The following is a 21493-nucleotide window of genomic DNA, read 5'->3' as shown; positions in this document are numbered from 1 at the left end:
CCCAGCCAGGACGATTTTCCAGAGAGCACTTGGTGTTGCCACTTCCAGTGTTCACGTAGCATGTATGACTTGCCCACACAGCGATTTACCCCAAATGTTTCTCTGAGATAGGTGAGCAAAGGGACGATCTCCCTTCTTGGACCACTTACATTCACCTCTGCGGCAGAGGAGTTTGAGCAGAGTATAGCCCACTGGATCCAGGGACATTCTTCTTCTTCTGAAGTCTAAAGATGATTCTCTGAAAGAGGGTGGTCTCAAGTTCTTATGTAATCTATAAATCACAGCTGATTGGTCAATTTCAAAACATCTGTTATGCTCTAAACCTGGCTGCTGTGGTTGATGTCTTTTCGTGGCATTCTAGTCCCAGAGTGCTTTGTCTGCAAGAATTGCAGAGGTGGGCACAGGAAGCGTGGGAGCCCTGGGAGATTCCAATATGGTGGGTCCTTTCGCTGGATTGGTACTTCTCTCTTGGCTACTCTAACCATGCCATACCTCTCTGTCCTGTATCAAAGAGTCTCTAGTAATTATCACCCTGGTGCAACTTTCATATAGCTGGCAGGCCCACCCTTTGAACCACAGAGCCTTTCCCTGTCTGCTGTAATCTGATCCTGGGCTCCTGGAAGGTGACAAGCCTTTCAAAGAGGGAACAATGGCTTTGGCATTCATTATGAGTGAGCTGGTTCGGAATAAATGCCTGGAAAAACACTGGTACTACGCTGGTGCTACTGGCTCTGGCATTTTTTCCAGATCGGCTCACTCCGAGTCTGGCAGTAGGGGACAGTGAACTACCAGCAGGCCTGACGTGATCAAAGGTCCTGACAGTGCTCCAGATAGGATTTTGAAGTGGGAGTATTTTACCCCCTATTTTGAGATTTGAAGAGTAAATCCAAATTCAAGAGAGTAGAAACTTGCATTCATCTTTGCAAGAGAGTAAAAGGCGTTTCACATCCATCCAATATGTGCATGAATTTAAATGTTTGGAAAATACTAGAAAACAATATAGTCATATTTTATGTTAACTGGCTTCAAATAATTGATTACACCTGTAGATAATGTTCCCTCACGCAACAACTTGTAGGTGTGTGCTATCCAAATGCACTTCATGACATTAAGACAGAACCATATACCAACTAGTTGGGTATTCATAAATAACGTTCTTCTCTACCAGCATCAATACTATGCCTTTCCCGGGTGACTGTTGTTGCCTCTTTACCTATGTTTCATGGCTTCTTCCTCGTGTTTTGGCTCTATCCTTCCTGTTACGAATTATTTCCCCTGTCTCCCACTTTGTTGCTCTACCACTCACGATTTAGTGGTTTCATGGTTATTGTTGTGGTCTCTTGCTCTGTATCGTTCTGCATATCCTGTTTAGGAATCCTATTATTGCTGTTTCTCTCATTTCTTGCTGTCGCCAAAGCTGTAACTCCAGTGCCTCTCGCTGGTGTTAATTCCTCTGTTTTCTCTCACATTATATTACTCTGGCTCTCCCACCTTTCCATTACGTTCTCTGTTCTGTCTGCCCATACTTCACCCCTTTGTTGTCCTGTGTCTCCTATGTTTGTTATGGTTCTTCCTCGCTTCTATTTATTTGGAATTTGGCATAGCAATAATCAGTGTTACAAGCTGAAAATGCATTTTCCATCTATAAATATAGTACAGTTTGAAAATGAGGGGGTGGTTCTTTTTAAATGTATGCAAACTTGTTTTTGGAAGTTAGGCTGGAAATTGCAGATTTAGAGTTTCCTATCATCAAATGCGGAACTCGTTTCCATGCAAATGCTTTACCTGCACTGAATGCCAGGTATGACAGCACTGATGAGATGTGTGAGTTCTGAACCATCAAATATTTACCCTCTGTAAAGCTAAGTCAGTTCTGCTACAATTCAAACCTTTTATCTACATCTTAAACACATATCGCTGCACGCAAATGCATGAGCTCTCCGAGCTATTGACAGGTTTGGAACTTGCAGGTGAAACATTGATCTGTGTGGCAGGATTATCAACCCACTGAACTAAGTTTCCTGACAGGCTAACTTGTTTGAAAGGCTTGTAAGGTTGGGGCATCGGCAGTCCCATGCACAGTTTACCTGACATAACTGGCTCATCCCATGCCTCTTTCAATGTACTATCCTACACATAAAGCAGGAGATTTATAGAAGGTACTAGAGATTTGACAGACATGGGAGAATCAGAGGTTAGGAAAAGCACAGTACTGAGAGCAGGATGGCTTGAAGCCTATCACAGCAATGTCATTTTTCTCACACTGTCCACCAGTGTGCATACTACCACCTCGGGAGAATGGAGGGGAAAGCTTAGCGACTGTTTCTCCTCATTGCTTTACCTATATACTGAAACTGCAAACACATATTTGTACTGCGTCATTACAATGCCACTGTTGAAAAGGGCAGGAACTGTTCCAAAACATAGCAGTCCTGCTAAGAAATCTGGTTATGATGCCACAAAATGTGCTTTAACCCTGCTGTGAATAGTTAATTGTCCCATATGGTAGCTCCACTGAGCAGCTAGGGTAATGTGCTTAAATATAAAGCATAGCCGTTGAGCAGCACTTGTACAGTCAACCCTACAAAAAATATATACAACAATGGTGAGAAGTGTTGACCTGGTCTTGTTTAAAAAATAAATAGCTAATCCTGATGGGGTAAGGATGCTAATGCACCATTAAAATTATATAAAAGTCCATCAAAGAATTGCTGGTAGATTTGCACCCTCCTCATCTGTATGAATTATACCTGCTCACTGCAGGGGAGGGTGGGATAGTAAAATTAACATTCATACCACGCGTCTAGCCGTTCCTTGCTCGCTCTGCTGTGACTAGCAAGTGAATGTGCCCTTTCATGCATGCAGTTGCACACATGCAAACACTTGCAGTTTTTTAAAACTATACCAAACATATCTACTAATTTAACATCAAAAGCCTTTCCTAGTGAGAAAAACAGCTGCTTGATCAGAGGCTCTCATAAAACTAAAAACGCATCAAAAACCGCAAGCCATTAAATGCCTCTGATGTGCTTGTGAGATAAAGAGAAAACATAGTATGAAATGTCTATGCAAATCATTAGTAAACCTTTAAAAATCATACTTCAGTAGAGTGGCTTCTATTAAAACCAATGAAAACAGCAGCAATAAACAACACAAAAAAATGCAGCCTTTGCTAGCACACACTTTTACACTGTAATCAGACTCAATTAGAATGCCAATTCTAATTAAACTTACTAAAGTGTCAAAGCAATTTGCAAAGCAGATTAGTGATGCAAAATTCTTAAATAATATTGTAAGACAGAAAAATCAAAGCATTTGAACAAATTAAAAAACACACTCATTGATTTCCAGGTGTTACACTTTACAGACTCTAAAGGTATTCGCTAAATGAAATAACCAACACAGGAAAGTGTTAAATAAACAGATCATGACTCAACCCAGTTGGTTGTCAGCAGTGAACTCCATGATTTATGGGGGTGCTGCCAAGAATAGCCCAGTAATGGATATGAATAAAGGAAAGGTGCTGTATTCACAAGAATGAAGTGTGTAAAAAGGCCAGATTGCACATTATCTGGAGGGCTCGGTGCCAGTGATTCAGTAGTTCCCATCCATGGAGACCTACCGGGCTTCATGGAATGGGAACTTACTGCCGTTGCTGGCACCCGTAATTTCACGGAAACACTGGTATATCGGGCACTGGTAAAAGTAAAGTCTGCCAGTAGCCTGCAGTTAGTACAGGCGGATTACCGGCAGACTTGTAAAGAGGGCCTTTGTTATGGCGAAACCCAAATGCTCTGTTTTGGGTGAAACCCATTCCCTGACAGTGAATAAACAGAAGGCCATGACAGTAAGGGGTCACTAATAACTAAGCCGACAATAAAATAACAATGAGTTTTGGCCAATATAACTGCAATTTCCTAGTGGCCACCATGTCAGAGCTGGACATGTCTTACATTTAGATATTGTCTTGGCCACAGGCCCCAGAACACAAAAACCACACCATCTAGTGATGGGGGCAATGGGTCAATTGACTCACTTATGTCCCTTTGGGACCTATAAACACAGGGGCCCTGGCTGGACTCAGTCCTGGCGCCTTTGGCGCCAGGCTCATACAGAGATGTGAGCAGGAAAACTTTATTTCAGTGCAGGAGTGCTTTTACTTTATTTCAGTGCAGGAGTGCTTTTATTTTACAAGAACTTTCCAGGAGCCGAAAGCCTTTATTTCAGTGAACATCCTCATGTGCTGACCATCGGGTGCGGCTCCCTAGGCCTGGTCTTCATGTGCTGACTCATCAGGTGTGGCAGGATATGGCAGGCAGGCTAAACCAGGTGGGCGTGGCTTCAGAAGCTCAGCTATATAAGCTGCTCCATCCTTAAGGCTGGTGCTTCGCGTTACTGTGCACTTGCGTGCAACTTGACGCTCACCGCCGCTTGGACCAGTTTACTTACCTTTGAAACCCGACGTTCTCCTGCATACTCACCTCCAGGAAACCGTGCTTCATCGCTTCATCTGCAGACTCATCTCCTGACATCCAGTGATCTTGATCCCGATGCCGCAGCACCGCACTCCACATCCACAAACTCGGACCCTGTGAAGAAGAAGAAAGACAAGCTTCGTTCCTCATTCCTCCCAGCTATCGACTCGAGCTCCGCAGCTTCTGCCGGACCGGCAACATCACCTGCAAGGGAAGAAAGCAAAACAGCAAACATCAAAAGTGGAACGAAGAGCAATACAAGACAACAAACTTTACAATACAACAAAAACAGACGAGGAAAGAAAAGGCAAACCGGAACACTTACCTGAAGTATAGTGGCTTAGTCGCAGCAGGACTTGACTACCACGTGCAAGGGACCAGTGAAGGAACTCGGTCCAGATCATACAAGCGCCCCTACCAGAAGCAGTAGGATGGAGTACTCGCCAAAACTAATCAACAGGTGAGCTTTCCAGGGACAGCGCATCCCACAGGTACCACGATTTGGGAGAAGGGGTCTGGAATGGGATCAGGCGCACAAGCTGGCATACTCACGCCCCCTATTCTCCACGCAGGAGCAGTCCCAAGCAGCATCACCTATTACCACTAGTCACCACATACGCGCAGAGGGTGAAGTCAGACCTGAGCTTCCTCACCCCGGGAGGGCTGCAACCGTACCCCAACACCTCTGCAGAGACCAGGTAAGCGTAACAGATATTAATCTGTCACCAGGCACTGGTAGCACACAATTATAGATGTTGTTGTATCAGTGCTGCCGACTGTTAAAGGCAGTCCCTGGCTGTTGGATCTTCGAGTTCCATGACGATGCTTGCAGGAATGCCCATGTTACTCTAACTGCCATGTTGCCAAACTACAAGGCAGCTGTTGACAGGTGTCAGTAAATTGGCTCAGCAGAGTTACATGCCTGCACTATACGTTTCATTGTGGCGCATTTGTGAAAGTGAGTCTAATTAGTAGAGGTCACTTTTAGAGATTACCAGCATCATTTTGGGTTACAAAAATATAAAAAGGTTAAGTTAATCAGCCCTCACAGATGACATTCTGACACATCTTGACACGTACCTAAGCCAAAGAAAGTACTATTAACCTTAAGAGGTTCTCAAACCTGAGGGGTCCGATAAGCTACAAGAAGATAACAAGTGCTGAGAACACCGAGTGGCATGGAATCCACAAGATAGGGAGATCATTGGGAGGTGCTTGAATCTAAAAGATGCTGAGGAAATCTTTGAAACACTTCAGTTATTGTTGTCTACATTATATGGTCCTTTAAAGTTGCTATGTCCTGAGGAAGGATGTAAGGATTCACTGATCTAAATAGGAGAAGACTAATAGTGTGAGAGTTACCAGAACAACTTTCAAAAGAAACCAAACTTCTGCAGCTACAGAGAGTGTTAGTTTCTTTGGTAAGGTTGAGAAGAAAGAAGCCCCCAGAATCCACATGCATCGGTTGAGCCTGTACCTCCTCCAGGCTCCTGACATCGAGGCACCACCACCAGAGTGACCGCCACTTTGGTGAGCCTTTCCTGGGTTTGGGGACATCATGTTCACTCCTCTTCCATTTGCATAGACTTTTTCCATTAAAACAATTTGGAAAATAAAATGATTAAAATATTCCAAATTATCCCTTGGGGCCCGCTGGGCTGTTTATACAAAACACATTTTCTTTGCTGCATTCTACCCGTTTGTAGCCCTGGAGGGATACTACACCTCGTGAAGCCGAGTATTGTTCCAAGATGACAGGAGGCACCCTCGCTGTGCCCGTTCTACACCAGCCAGCTTTTCCTGGCCAGTGAATGTCCTGCTGTTGTGCCTTAAGGCCAATCAGGAAGTTGTCAGGCTAAGCCCACCCCTGGCAAAGGCCCACCATATAGGCCCTTGTCTGAGCCTGTATGGGGTGGGATGGGGCACCTCTCTCTGTAACCTCCTCCGACTTTCTCCGAAAAAGATTTCTTAGTACTTCGACTTGCCCTGGTAAGCAGCCATGAGGCACATTGCTCCTTTCTCTTTCCTTGAGACCATCCCTGCTGATTCTTCTGCCTGCTCCTTTCCCAACTACCTATCTGTAACTCCTGATCTGGTACCAACACCATTACCTCCATGTTATGCACTGTAAAGTCTGCTCCTCTATTGATCTCATAATCTCCCTGCGCCTAAAAAATATATATACTATACCTTTTCTATACTCTCTGCTTTCATCTGTGCATTCATTTAGTTTTGTATGCTTGATAGTGCTTTGTGTAAAAATCGATATTAGGTACACCCTCCATCTGTGGAGCCGTTTAGTTTTGTATGCTTTAGAGTGTGTTGAGTAAAAACCAAATTTAGGTACACCTTTTATTTATTTTTATTTATTAAATTTGTTATACGCACAGACCCTGAGGTATCACAGCGTAGTTACAGACAGTTAGGTTATTACACAATTAACAGCAGATAGGTCAAGCTGTAACACAGTCATAGTTTCATCAAACAGGAAATACACAGCCATTACATAATGCAGAGACAGATATTTAGCCGGTTTAGCATAAGTAAAAGTCTGGTCAGTATAAGCCTAGTCAGCTAAAATTGGTTAAATAGCCACATTTTTAGTGATTTTTTTAAACGCTGGAAGGACTCTTCATTCCTAATATTTGTCGGGAGTGTGTTCCAGTGTTTAGGGGCCAGGACATTGAAGCTGCTGCCCCCAGATCTGGAGCTTTTGTAGCGTGGGATTTCAAGGAGTGAGTTTTTGCTAGATCGGAGTGTTCTAGTAGAGGATTTTTTGATTACTGAGTTGTTGATGTATTTAGAGGCTTTATTGGCAATGCATTTATGTGTAATGCATAGGGTTTTGAAAATGATTCTCGCCTTGATAGGTAGCCAGTGTGTTTCTCTCCTAGTGTGTGAGATGTGGTTAGACTTTTTTTTATTCCTAACGCAGCATGTAGTGCTTTGTTCTGCATAAATTGTAATTTAGCAAGGTTGATGTTGGAGGTGCCTAGTAGGAGTATATTACAGTAGTCCAACTTGGATAGTATTAAGGCTCTTGCTAGGGTGACACAGTTTTTAGGCATGAGGAATTGGCGACTTAGGGAAATAAGTTTAGCAGTGTAGGCGGTGGCTGAGGAGAGTGCATTCACTTGTTTTGTCATTGTTAGATTAGCGTTCAAGTAGACACCAAGGGTTTTAACCTGTACTGGTATCATGGTACCAGCAATATTGAATGTCGAGTATTCAGGCTGTAAAGCTTTGATTTTAGTTGTGGACCCTACAATGAGCAGCTCAGTTTTTTCGTCATTAAGACAGACTATTGTGGGCCATCCAGTTTTGGATTAATGCATAGATTTGATTAATGAGCATGGTGTCCTGCTCATAGTTAGCTGATAAAGGGATGAGGATCTGGGTGTCATCTGCGAAGTTGGTGTAGATGACACCCATAGCATCCAGTGCTTCAAATAAAAGCTTAGTGTAAGCATTATAGAGGGTGGGCGATAGGCAAATCCTTGGGGAACACCTATGGGAACTGGTATGGGGTCGGCCGACTCTTTTCTGATAGACACTCGTGATGTATGATCTACTAAGAAGGATTTTACCTATTGGGTTGCCTCCTTTGAGAATCTAAAGTCATTGGATAGTGTGGCACAGAGTTTATCATGGTCTACTAAATCAAATTCGGCAGAAAGATCTAACAGCATTAAAAGACAAAGTTTACCTGCCTCTCTTGTGGAATCCATTTGGGTTTTTGAGTCAAGGAGTGCAGTTTTTCTGTTATGGTTAGGGCGAAAACCTGATTGTCGGGCACCCAGGAGTTGGTGTTGCTCTAGATGGCTTTGGATTTGGGTAGAGGCTATTTTGTCTGTTATTTTCAGTAAGAAAGGCACTGTTGTTATCGGTCGGTAATTGGTAGGGATTAATGGGTCTAGTGTTGGCTTTTTCAGGAGGGGGGTCACCCATGCTTTTGTAATGCTCGCAGGGACCATGTTAGAATTGAACGAGTCATTAACAAATTTGATAATGATAGGTGTCAGTGTGGGGGCACAGAGTTTTACTAAGTGGGCAGGAAATTGGAAACACCACCTCTTGTGTAACCGGGGTAAAGTGGAAAGGCTTGCAGTCGTTATCATTCGGTGTGTCCTTGGCAAGAGCAGGTGGGTTTTTATTTGCCAAGAGTTGTCATTTTGTGATAATTTTCTTTTGTAGAAGTAGTATTTTTGATGCTAGCGCATTCTGGATTGTAGTACACCATGTGTTGCTAGCGTTGACAGGTGATGTACTTGACTTGGATTTTCTAATTCTCTCAGTATAGTAAACAACTCGTTTGAGCTGGAGGAGGCATTGCTGATGCGCAAATTGAATGCCTCAGCCTTATGGGTTATTATGGCTACTTTATGGGCTTTGGTGGCTTCCTTAAAGGATTTTGCTGAGTCTGGAGTATTGTTTTTTTATGGATGTGCTCTAGTGATCTTTTTTTGCATCTCAGGGTTACTAGTTTGTCATTGAACCAAAAACGTGTGTGTTTGTTGGCGCAACGAGTTTTGGTTGTGATAGGAGCTACTGAGTCAATAGTGGTTAAAAGGCATTTCTGACCAAAGCGTCTCTTAGAACAGTGGAGAGGTTGTCTGCTGTGAGTGTTCTGGTATTTCTTGTTTCATAGGTGTCAGATGTTTTAGTCATAGTGGGGTCTATAGCATTGCTGATTTTTTTAATTTTTAAAATTTGTTTATTGGCATTTGTGGTTATATACATTACACATTTTCGTTGGTCAGGTCCTTAGCTCAGGCTGACTGACTTACTTGCAAGTATCATGCCATTACATTCACAAAGGTTAACAACATTAATACAACATAAAAACATTAACTGTCTCCTTATGGGGGGTAGCTGGAGGTTAGTCCGTCCTCGGAGGGGGGGGTGGGCGGTTGGCACGGCTTTGGGGGGGCCATCGGGAATCTTCCTGGGATGGCCTGGTTGGCGGGGGGCCGTATTCCAATGTTTATTCGTTCTAGTGGGTCGATAGGGTATTTGAGTTCATTGTTCAAGGGGGTTTATCATCGGAGGATCGAAATATTTTAGCCATAGTGTCTTTCCATGCCTCCAGTGCCATGCTTGATTCTTCGGTGGATCTGGCTATGCTGTCTTCCCAGGCTTTGGTTTCAGCATTTGCCCACCTTTCCAGTTCGGTGCGCCAGGCTTTACAGCTCGGACCCGCAGGTTTTTTCCATGCCATGGCGATGGTCCTCTTGGCTGTTATACACAACAGGTCCATCAATTTCACAGCGTGTTTAAGTTTGGCTAGCCTGGGGTAGCTACCCAGGAGGCATTCCGCTGGGGTCCATTTGTATCTCGTGACTTCAGCTACTTCGCAAGTCTGCTTCACTTTTGCCCAGAGAGTTTGTGTCTTAACGCAGTTCCATAGCATATGGATCAGATCTGCTCCTTCCGTCCCGCACCAGTTACACTGTGCTTGATTGTTCTTATTAAACTTTGCTAGTTTTCTTGGAGTCAGGTAGGTGCGGTAGAGCACATTGATTTGTATTAATCGGAATCTCTGGTTCCTTGACACCTCCTTCGGGAACGACAGTGCCCTGAGCCATTCGTTGTCAGACATTTCTTGCCTCATGTCCATTTGCCAGCGGGCCCTCATTGCTTCGCTTCGAGGGTTGGGGATGTTGCGCAAAATGCTGTATATCTGTGATACTACCTTCCCACCATCGTTCAGGTTGTATATCAATGTCAGGAAGGGATCTGCCTCCGGTTCCTCAGGCCAGGTGGCCCATCTCGATCGGGCTATGTTCCGGAGCTTTTGGTACCATGGGAATTGTCCGGCGTGGATATCCTCCTTCTCCCGTATGTCGGCAAATTCTCTAAATATGCCGTCCATGTAGAGGTCGCCCCAAGTATATAGCCCTTTCCTTTCCCACGATCTGATGTTGTACAGGCTGACGTGTGTTTCGCCCAGGCCAGCCAATATCGGCACTTCTTGGTAGTATGGTTGTTTCAGATGCTGGATCGTCATAGCTCTGTGCCATATTCTCTTGCCCAGGTCTGCCAGGAATGGTGGTTTGCACACAAGGTTTTTAGGGGCCCAGGTCAATTCTTTCAGCCGAATCGGCTTTATCAGCCCTTGCAGCAGGGGGGACTCGGAGGTGACATCGTCCGCTAGCCATTTGGATACATGGCTCAGTTGGGCCGCCAGGTAGTATTTTTCTAAGTTCGGTAGTTGAATTCCGCCCTGCTCATACGGCAGGACCAGCGTAGATAAGGCCACCCGGTGTCTGCCATTTCCCCACAGGAATTCCTTGATTATTGCGTCAAGGAGTTGGAAAAAGGGTTTTGTAATGTAGAAGTGCACATTTTGAAATCCGTATAGGAATCTGGGGAGGATGATCATTTTAGCTATTGAGGCCCTGCCTAGCATAGACAATGGGAGCTTTGCCCAGAATTTTATGGATTTCCGAAGTATGGGAACCGCTGCCTTCGTGTTATGCTCATGCATCAGCTCCGGGGTATGCATTACTTGGATCCCAAGGTAACGGAAAGCCGTCGTCCGCCACTCGACGCCCACCTTGGGGAGTTCATCGGTGCTTCTATTTTTTAATCCTGCTAGTGGGAACAAGCAGGATTTAGTTTTGCTAAATTTAATGGCAGAGTATTTGGCATAGTTGTCAAGGACGTCCAATATTGTCGGGACATTTTTATGGGGGTTATTTACGTATATCAGGACGTCGTCGGCATATAATGAGATGATGTGGTCTATTCCTGCCAGCCTGATCCCTGCATCAAAGAACTGGTTTCTAAGGTAAATTGCTATGGGTTCTAATCCCAGAACGTAAAGCATGGGAGAGAGTGGGCAGCCCTGCCTAGTGCCCCTTTGGATGTCCCAGGCTTCCGACACGTATTTCCCAGATTTGAGCCTAGCCCTCGGATTATTGTATAGGATCTTAACCCATTTGATGAACCTTTGGCCAATTCCAAATCCCTCCATAACCGCTATAAGCCACTCCCAGTATATGGAGTCAAACGCCTTAATGGCATCTAGAGATAGTAGTGCTAGTTGTTCGTCACATGCGTTGGTTTGGGCTATGATATGTTGAAGCCTTCGCAAGTTCAGGGACGTGCTTCGGCCGGGTATAAAACCATTCTGGTCTATGTGTATGACGTCTCCAATCACTTTAGAGAGTCGGTTTGCTAGGACCGTCGTCAATATTTTGACGTCATAATTTAGCATAGCGAGCGGTCGGTAGGAGTCACATTTATCGGGAGGTTTATCGGGCTTGAGCATTGGTATCACCAGGGTTTCTCTCATGCTGTCTGGTAGGATGCCTTCTTCGTAGGCTTCTAAGAAGACCTGGTGTAGTAGGGGGGTCAGGGAGGGTTCAAATGCTTTATAGAACTCGGGGGGGAGCCCATCTGTCCCCGGGGTTTTACATGTGGATAGGGAGCGAATGGCTTCTGATATGTCCTCTTGTGTGATGTCAGAGTCTAGGGTCTCGGATCGTGTTGGCGATAGTCTGGGTAGCCCTATTTCTTCTAAGGTGTCCAAGATTTGTTCTTGCGGGACTTTTTCTGAGTGGGAATATAGTCTGGCATAGTAAGCTTTAAAGGCATCATTGATGCCCTGTTGGGTACCATGCACTACACCATGTTCATCCTGTAGTGTCGTGGTTATGTGTTTAGGGTGCTCTCTTTTACAAAGCCAGGCTAGTAACCGGCCAGGTTTGTCCGCTTCTGAGTGTGTTCTGTTTGTTCTGGTTATGAAATCAAATTTGGCTAATCTGTCCCATGCCCCTGAGCAGTCCTCCCTAAGAGTTCTGAGGTCATTTTCCCTCCCGGGGGTATCCACTGAGGTGGATTCAAGTGTTAATATCTCACATTCTTTCTGTTCAAGGGCGGTTTTTAGGGTTCTCCTGATTCCTCCGGCTTTCGCTATAACTTCCCCTCTCGTAACTACTTTTAGGGCGTCCCATAATGTTCTGGCGTGTTCGACGCTACCTGAGTTTTCGGTTATGTAGTTCTCTATAACTTCATGTAGTTCCTCCCTGAAAGCTGGATCTATTAAGGCCTCGGTGGGCATTCTCCACATGGGGATGGGTGGTCTGGGGCTATTGTGTCGCCAGTCTAGCAGTAGGGGGGAGTGATCGGAGATAGTCCTCCCTAGGTATTGCATATCTCTTACTTGGGGTAGGTGTTCTCTGCTTATGAAGAAGTAATCAAGCCTGGTGTGGAGTTTGTGGGGTGATGAGTAGTATGAGTAGGCCCTTTCGACTGGGTGTAATTCCCTCCACGTGTCGGTCAGATCTAGTTCCTTTAATAAGGTGACTAGGGATAGAGTGGCTGCGGAGGGACCCCTCTGTGGGGACCAGGATCTGTCCAGTTCTGGGTCATGAACACAGTTAAAGTCGCCTCCCCACAGAAAGAGGCCCTCCCTGTACTGCACCATCTTGGAACCCAGTGTTTTCAGGTGGTTGGGGATGTTGTTATTGGGGAAGTATGAGTTAACTATGCAAATCTCTTTGTGCTCAAGGGTGCCCCATATTATGAGGTATCTGCCCTCTGGGTCTATTTCCGTTTTATGCAGGTGGATTGGTGTTCGTGGGTTGATCCAAGTGTAAACCCCTCTGGCGTATTTAGAGTAAGGTGCTCCGAAGCCCTGATCCCCTCAGTGCTCATCAAGCTTTGCGTTTGCTTCCTTGTCACAGTGTGTCTCTTGTATCAGGGCTATGTCCACTCTCTTCCTGCTTAGGTAGGATTTGATTCTATTTCTACGAAGGTAGGTGCCCAGGCCCCTTACGTTCCAGGTCAGTATCTTAATGTGCGTTGCCATCTAGGTTACGTTGGAGGTACGAGAGGGTCTTGCTTCTCCCTGGTATGTCTGCGTTCTCATCTGGGGCCTCAAGATCATCCCTTGCTCGTGGACTCCCGCCCCTCCCAGCCACCGTTCCGGCCCCCTGGCCCTCCAGTTGTGCTTTTTCATTTGGAGACTGACTAACTACTTCAACTACCATTCCGGGGAATGGATTAACACTACAAAACAACAAGAAGAAACTGCCCCCAGCAGTTGTTTCAAACTCACAACGCTCGGGGGCTCCCAAGCCTTCCATACCTCTCCAGGTCTTCGGGTTCGGGCAGTGTGTAGCTGCGTTGACTACACCTTGTCTGTTGGGGGGGTTCAGCAGCTGTCTTGTGATTGGGGCTCCTGTTTCCTGCCCAATCTTTCTGTTTCCTTGATGCGGATCTGGGTTCTATCGTTACGTTCGATTTCGCTTGCGTTGGACTCTTGCGGAGTCAGCTTTTGCTGCTTTTCGCCTGTTCCTCTGTGTCTTCCGCCAGGTTATTATGTTCGAGCCATAAGTTTGCCGCGTCCGGGGTTTCCAAGAAGATCGCCTTCCCTTTGTGTATTATTTTAAGTCTTGCTGGGTACAGCAGCATATATTTAAGATTCAGTTTGCGTAGTCTGGCCTTTATAGGTACAAAGGAATTTCTTGCCCGCTGCACCACCGGCGTGTAGTCAGGGTACATGACTACTAATGCATCATTTCTTTTGATCTCTCCCCCTTCTCTGGAGAACCTCAGTATGGTTTCTCGGTCCCTGAAATTCAAAATTTTTGCAATCATAGGTCTCGGGTAAGACCCTGGGGGTGGGCGTTTCTGGAGAGATCTGAGGGCACGTTCCACGGAGAACCCCTGGGTGAGGTTGCCTGCCCCAATTTCCTGTAGTAGCAATGTTTCTATGAATTCTGTGGGGTCTGAGCCCTCCATGCCCTCCGGGATTCCCAAGATTCGAACGTTGTTCCGTCGGGCCCGGCCTTCTGCTTCCTCGGACCTTGCTTCCAGTCTTGCCACCGTTGTTGCTAGCGCTTTGACCTTCGCTTGTAGTCCCTGCGTCGCCTCTGAGGTCTCACGTGTGGTGGCTTCTGTGGCGGTGACTCTTTCAGCCAGGTTTCGGGCATCTTGCCTTATTAGTTGGAGGTCTGATATTATCTCCCCCCTCATGTCCTCTACCGTTGTTCTCAGTGCTGCGATTGCCTGAAGGATCTGTGAGTCACGAGGGTCTGCCGCCGGTGTTGGTGCCTCGGCCATGTTGTTCTCCGCGTGTGGTATCTGTTGTTTCGGTTTGGGAGTAGTGAATGCGTCCATCGTTATGTTTTTCGATCTGCCTTTGGGAGGAGACATTACACCACCTGATGGTTCTGGTTTTGCCGGTGCCAGTTTATGGATAGTGGCCCCGTTGAGTTGTGAGGGTCTCTCCTCTGGGGTTCGTTTCAGAGCTGAGTCACACCCTGGCTTGGTGCTCGTGTTCTCCCCCGTTGGCCGTGGGGGGTGGTTAGATGGTTCCACAGTCCCGCTGTAACCGCGTCATCGTCCGTCTGTGGCGCCCCCCCGGCACGACCCACTGCGGATTGTCCGTGGTCTTGCAGTTCGGGTAGCTGGGTGAGTGATGGCTCCCCCCGGGGTTTGGTGGTGTGGAGCAGTTCTGAGCGTTGGTCGCCGCCGCACCCTGCAATTGATGAGACGGACGGCGGCCTCCGCCGGTGGGTGGCGGCGTGGGGCCGTGTGTCCGCTCGTAATGGCAGGCACTTACTTCTAGTGTGCTGGTCGGGGATGCGGTTGCCTCTCCTGATCCGGGCCTTGTCCCGGGCTGGGTGATCCGTGGGTTTCCAGCTGGGGCCCACACCGATGCTCGGGTGTGTCGCTTCCGCGTGTGCTCGCGCCGGCGGGCCGGCAGGGGCAGCTATCGGCGGCGCAGGGTCCCCCCGCTTTCTGGCTGTCGCAAGGTTCTCCGCTTTCTCCCTCCGCGGGGCGATGCAGCAGGGGCCCGACAGTCGTCCGCTTCCTGTGCTTGGTGGAGGAGTGTGGTTATGGCCGCAGTCCGCTCTTCGATCCTACGCTCTCGGCAGGCCGTAGCGTTGTGGGTCCCATGGTCCGGCCGCCATTTTGGACGTCTTGGGGGGGATTTTCAGGACGCTTCGTTCTCGGCGTTATCCGCTCCGATTTTCTCCGGTATTTTCGCCGGTCCCCCAGAGGTGGTTCACCTATGGCTCAGCTGAGTTTCAGCGTCAGAAGTGCATTATTTCGGCCGCGATTGTTCGCGCTTCAGGATCATGGGCAGGAGCTTCGTGGAGAGCAGTCCTCACTCCATGCGTGCTGGCCTATAGCATTGCTGATTATAGGGAAGTTGATGATATGGTGGTCGGACCAATCAAGAGGTAGAACTGAGTCAATAGATACTTGTGAATTAAGGGTGAGGATCCAGTCGAGTATTCTGCTCTTTGTTGTGGGTTGGGGCATTGACTAGTTGTATGAAATTCATATCTTTGACGGCCGCATGGAAAGCTGCAGCTTCATGATCTTTAAGATCATTGTATCCTAGATTTATATTGCTGAGTATGATACATTTGGTGTTCGGCTTGATATGAGGGGTGAGTAAGAGAGGGATGTCTACATCAGGGTGAGCATTTTTATTAGGTGATCTATATACGACCAAGAAATTGGTTGTAGTTTTAGAGTTAGAGATGAATATGGCTAGGAGGAGTTTGTACCCATTATTTTCTTCAAGGGGGCAAGCCCTAATTTGCAGGGTTGATTTAGCTATTATGGCAACGCCGCCTCCTTGAGTGCTGGATCTATCGGTCCTAAGAATGTTAAATCAAGGTGGAATGGTGAGGGTTAGCAGTGGGCCTGAGGCTGGGTGTAACCAAGTTTCAGTTACAACTAGGATGTCTAGTTGTTGGTCAATAATGAGATTTTGGATTTATATAGCATGGGCTCCAAGTGAGCGTGCAGCCTTTTCGTTTAGTATGCTTTAGAGAGCTTGGTGTAAAAATCGAATTTAGGTACACCTTCCATCTGTGCAGCCTTTTCTTTGTGTATGCCTTATTGTGCTTTGTGTAAAAATTGATTTTAGGTAAGTTTACAAATGTGTCTATGATCTATAAATCTTGGCACTTGCAGCGTGCCTATTGTTTTCTGTCTGCTTGGCTGCCTGGTGTGATTCTATCGTTGCATTGTGCCTCTGACCCGCTCCCCTTCATCCCCTGACCTTTCTCCCCCTTCTTGTGCCCTGCCCGCACGGTGCTCTCCATCTCTCCTATACGTTCTAACTGTTTCTCCATCTCCTACCCTCCCTCACAAGATCTGGAAGGAAGAATCAAAAAAGGCACTCCTAAGATCCAACCCTGGTCTGCCCATCGCAGACACCTCCATCAATGCTTCCTCCTGATAGACTATCACTGACATTTTCTCTGCTGTTCCTTCTACTGACCAATGGACCCCCCATATGGTTTCTGTCCTCTCTCCTTTCTCCTCCTCACCCATTACTGGCAGCACTAGATGTTAAGTGCTCTTGGCTCACTTTTCATCTTCCAAATGCACCATTAATGTCTATCACAATGGCACTATCATGGCCCAGGGCTCTGAGCCCAACCGTCTACTTCTGGACAGGCATCTCCCTTCCCTCTTCAACTTCCCACCCTCTCCTTCCACCCCTCCTTCCCTCATTCAGTGCATCCCCTCCCCCCAGGGTTAGCACTGCACTCCTGTACCCCCCTCACAAATCTTTTAAAGGGGGTCACCAGCTTCACTTAGCTGCCCTCAATTCTCGCTCTGCCATTAAAGACTCCTTTGCGGATTGTTGCAAACTACCAGGGAAATTACAATTTGCAGGAAGAATTGAGTAGAAGATTAGATTGAAATATGGACTCAGAAGTCTGACAGAGTATGTGCAAAATTGTGTTGTTTTGCTCACTTTATCTTGGGGAGAGATCAAGGCAGATTAAGATTTTAAATAGGGTGTATTAGAGCCCGGAACGTTTGATGAAGCGAGGCACTTCAGATTCTGATGAATGTTGGGGATGTGTGCATCAGGTTGGTACCCTTGAACATATGTTATGGAACTGTACGAGAGGGTGTGATTTTTGGATGGAAATTAGTGAGATTTGTGTGAGTGTGCTTAGTGAGAATATCGATTTAGGTTTTAAAACAATTATCCTAGGTGGGGATGAACTGTTGGATGCCCTGACTATTTCACAGAAGAAGTGGCTTTTTGAAGGTGCTATAGTTGGCAAGAGATTGATCCTACGTGGTTGGCAATCCAAGATTGCTCCATTGATTCATGAATGGGTTGATGAAATGAATAAACTTGCAGATATGGAAAGGGCAATTTACAGGAGGAACAGGAAAATGCATTCTTATGATAACATCTGGCTGAGGTTTTCGGATTTATACTAATCTCTTATTGGGTTTTGTTTCTTCATTATTGTGGGTGGGGGGAGGATTGGGGATTTTGAAATTGTATATATGTATACTGTGTTTGTATATAGTTTTGATGCTGTAATTTTAGATAATTATTTGCTTCATTGTTGATTTTATATTTGAAGTGTTCATCTCATTTGCAAAATGTAAATAAGTCTTTTAAAAAACACTCCTTTGACATCTGTTGCTTCCTTGAAGACCTTGACCTTGATGTCCTCAACCTCACTGAGGCATGGTTCAATGCCAGCTCTGTCAATGCTTTTGACTCTTTTCTTCCTGATGGCTAGAAGATCATATCCAACCCCAGACTACTCCGATCTGGTGCTGGAGTGGCTCTGATCTTCCCTCAGTGAGTTCCCAACCTCCATCATCCCCACTCAATCCTACTCTTCCTTTGAAAGCCCAGTCTGCAGGTTGTCATTCTCCTCTTCTTTCTCTGTGACTCTTGCAACCGTATACAGACCCCCCTGTCCTTCCTCCCTCTTTCTCTCTGTATGGGCTGACCTCTTCACCTCTCTTCTTACCACCTCCTCCAAACTTATCTTCCTTGGGGACTTCAACATCCACCTCGACTCCCCTGATGTGGCCACCGTTCTCTTCCGTGACCTCTGCCTGCAACACTCTCTCCATCACTATCCTCCCATCTGGCCCAGCCCACTCTGCAGGGCACACCCTGGATGCCCTCATATTGACAGACATCCCTCTCTCCAACCCCCTCACTACCCCTCTCTCCCGGACCGACCACTCTCTCCTCTCTTCCTTCCTTAACCTCCCCTGTCCCCATCTCCTTCTCCGCATTGCCAGTCTCCTTCTCCGTCATTCGACCGATGAAGCGTGTGTCAGTCAATGCCTTTGCTTCCTCCTTTATCCCTCTCCTGCCCCCTACTTTGGACTCTCCTGACTCTGCTCTAACTAACTTCTATCTCTCTATCACTAAAACATTGGACATCCTTGCCCCTGTCATGTGGATCTGCATGAAGCCTGTCTCCAAGCACAACTCTTGGTATGATTCTGACTTAGCTGGTTTGAAACTAAAGTGCAAAGCAGCAGAGCTGAAATGGCAGACATCTAGCTCATCCCCTGACAAACTGGCCTGCCGTCTACTCCAAAGCCAATACCGTCTTTCCATCTGCTCCAAGAAAAGAGCTCATGTTCAAGCTCGCATATCTGCAGCCACAAATAATGGCTGAACTCTTTAAAATCTGCAAGGAGCTTGCCAATCCTACAACAGTATCCTCTTCTCATCCCTCCCAGTGCTTATATTCTGCACTGGCCTCCCACTTTTCCTCCAAAAATCTTGACAGCCTGTCCTCTCTGTCATTTGCCCCTCCCAACTACTTTCACCACTTTGGACCCCCGTCTACACCACCAACTCTCCTCCCTCTCTCCCATTGCACCAGATGACATCTCTAGAGGTGTCCGCTCTAGGAAAGTCTCCTCTAAACAGGTGCTACCCTGCTCCTCCAGAACCATCAAGAACAACACAACATTGACACTCTCGCCCCTGCCGTGGCTGACCTCTGCAACCACCCTTTTGCCACAGGATCTTTCCCTCAACCCCTCAAGCACTATCTTGTCCACCCTCTCCTTAAAAAGCCATCTGCTGACCCCTCTTGCCCGGCTAACTATCGACCTATCTCTATCACCACTCTCTTGGGTAAACTCATGGAGCAGCTGGTCATTCCCCAACTGACCCGCCACACCGAATTGGCTGGCTGCCTCCATGACCACCAGTTCAGTTTCAGGGCAGACAGAGGCACTGAAACAGCTCTCCTGAATACCCGAGAAGACCTACTCGCTAATCTAGACTCTAACACACTGATCCTCCTCAATCTTTCCTCTGCTATTGACACTGTCAATCACTCCATCCTCATAAACCGTCTCTCTGATACCCTAGGCATCACAGACAGGGCACCGGCGTGGCTTACCTCTTTCCTCTCTAACAGACCCCCTCAAGTTCAAATTGGTCCTTTTCTCTCCTCCACCTCACTCTGTACCTGTGGCGTCCCTCTGGGATATAGCCTATAGCCATGGCTCTTCAACATCTGCCTGGCCCCTCTGGCCCACATGATCTCCACCTACTCCCTTCATTTCTAGTGTTACACAGATGACACACTGCTCTCTTTCCCAGCTGCCTTCCCCTACCTCCACCACCCTCCTTTTCATGCTTTATATCTGACTGCCTGACTGCTATTCAGGCATGGTGCTCTGCCAATGATCAGTGCCAGTGAGACAGAGACCCTTCTCATTGGGATAATAGAGTTGACAGGAAGTATGGAAACTGGTCGCCGGGAATAATAAGTTGAAAGTTGCAAACCCCCACTTTAACACTTCTCATTGGGATGCCTGCTCTTAGTTTCCCCCTCACTATCTGGACAGATTCCTTAGGTCCCCTCCCCTCACCCACTTGTGAGACAAAAAACCTTAGGATCATCTTTTACTCATCTCTCTCCTTCTCTCCACACATCACGGACCTTGTCAAGAAGTCCAATTTTCAGCTTCATCTCCTCAAGGGCATTCTACCTTTCCTCACCTTCACCCAGAAGATCCATGTCTCCAGGGCACTGGTTCTCTCTAGGCTCGGCTACTGCAATAGCCTCTTCCACAACCTTCCTCTTTCCTCCCTTTGCCCCCTCCAACTAATCCAGAATAGGACTGCAAAACTTATCCTTGGTCTCAAGACCAGGGACTGCATCTCCCCAGCCCTAAAATCTCTCCACAGGCTCCCGGTGACTGCAAGGATCACATTTAAAACCCTTTCCATCATACACAAGGCTGTCTGGGACCTGGCACCTCTCTACATCCAGCTATCCCTCCCGAAATACCTCCCAGCCAGAATACTTCGGTATTCTGGCTCCAACTGTGCGCGGATCAAACATTTCTCTAAGCAGAGAGTGGGAGATAGATCCCTCTCCTCGGCTGATGCCTCCCTCTGGAACAGCCTCCCTCCTCCCCTCAGACTTGAGCCGGATCTTCTCAATTTTCTGGAAACTTCTCAAGACCTTCCTTTTCTCCTCCTCCTTCCCTCTTCCCCATCCGTGCTAAACTCTCCACCTGTCGCTGCGATTGGGGTCTGGTCCCTTCAGAGTCATACAGGGACGATGCCACCCCTCCTAGCATCCTTTGACAGCACTTGCGCTTGTGTGCCCTTTCCCGGACTATCCCAACCCAGTCCTCCTGTCCACTGCATTCTTTACCCCTCTTCCCCCTGGCACTTGCTGCCATGACCTGACCAGCACTTGCCTGCACCTCACCCGTGGGGGTACCCCACTCTTGCACTTCTCCCTCTTCCCCCACCCCCTTGCACTTATCACCTTGTCATGCACTTGCACGGTAGGGTAGTCGCAAGGCCAATATAACCGTTTCTTTGTTGTATTCTTATGATTCCCATGTTCCCCTCCACCGTATCCTGTCTTGTGGTGCCTGGAAAAACCTGTGTATAGGCGCCTTACAAATGTCCAATAAAATAAAATAAAAATGGTTGTGCTGGCAACCATGGCATAAGGATACAATAGCTGAAAACGTGATACTTTGCAATGAGCCTTAAAACAGCCCAGAAACAAAAGATATTAGATAACGAGGCTTGGCGACAGAAGGAGCGGTGGGATTGAAAACATCTCTGGATACAAAGTAAAAACTGTGCAAAGAACTGAAGGAGAGAAGCCAATTAAAATAATTGACTAGAAATCGTGTTTAGTGCACAAATAAAAAAAGGCAGTATTTGGAATTATTTGGTTTGCTTGTTTTATTGGAAGCCACGGCCATACACTGCTTTA

The sequence above is a fragment of the Ambystoma mexicanum genome, chromosome 5p (genome assembly GCF_040938575.1).
Source record: "Ambystoma mexicanum isolate Mex_15411 chromosome 5p, UKY_AmexF1_1, whole genome shotgun sequence".
NCBI classification, from domain to species: domain Eukaryota; kingdom Metazoa; phylum Chordata; class Amphibia; order Caudata; family Ambystomatidae; genus Ambystoma; species Ambystoma mexicanum.
This window is presented reverse-complemented; position numbering follows the sequence as displayed.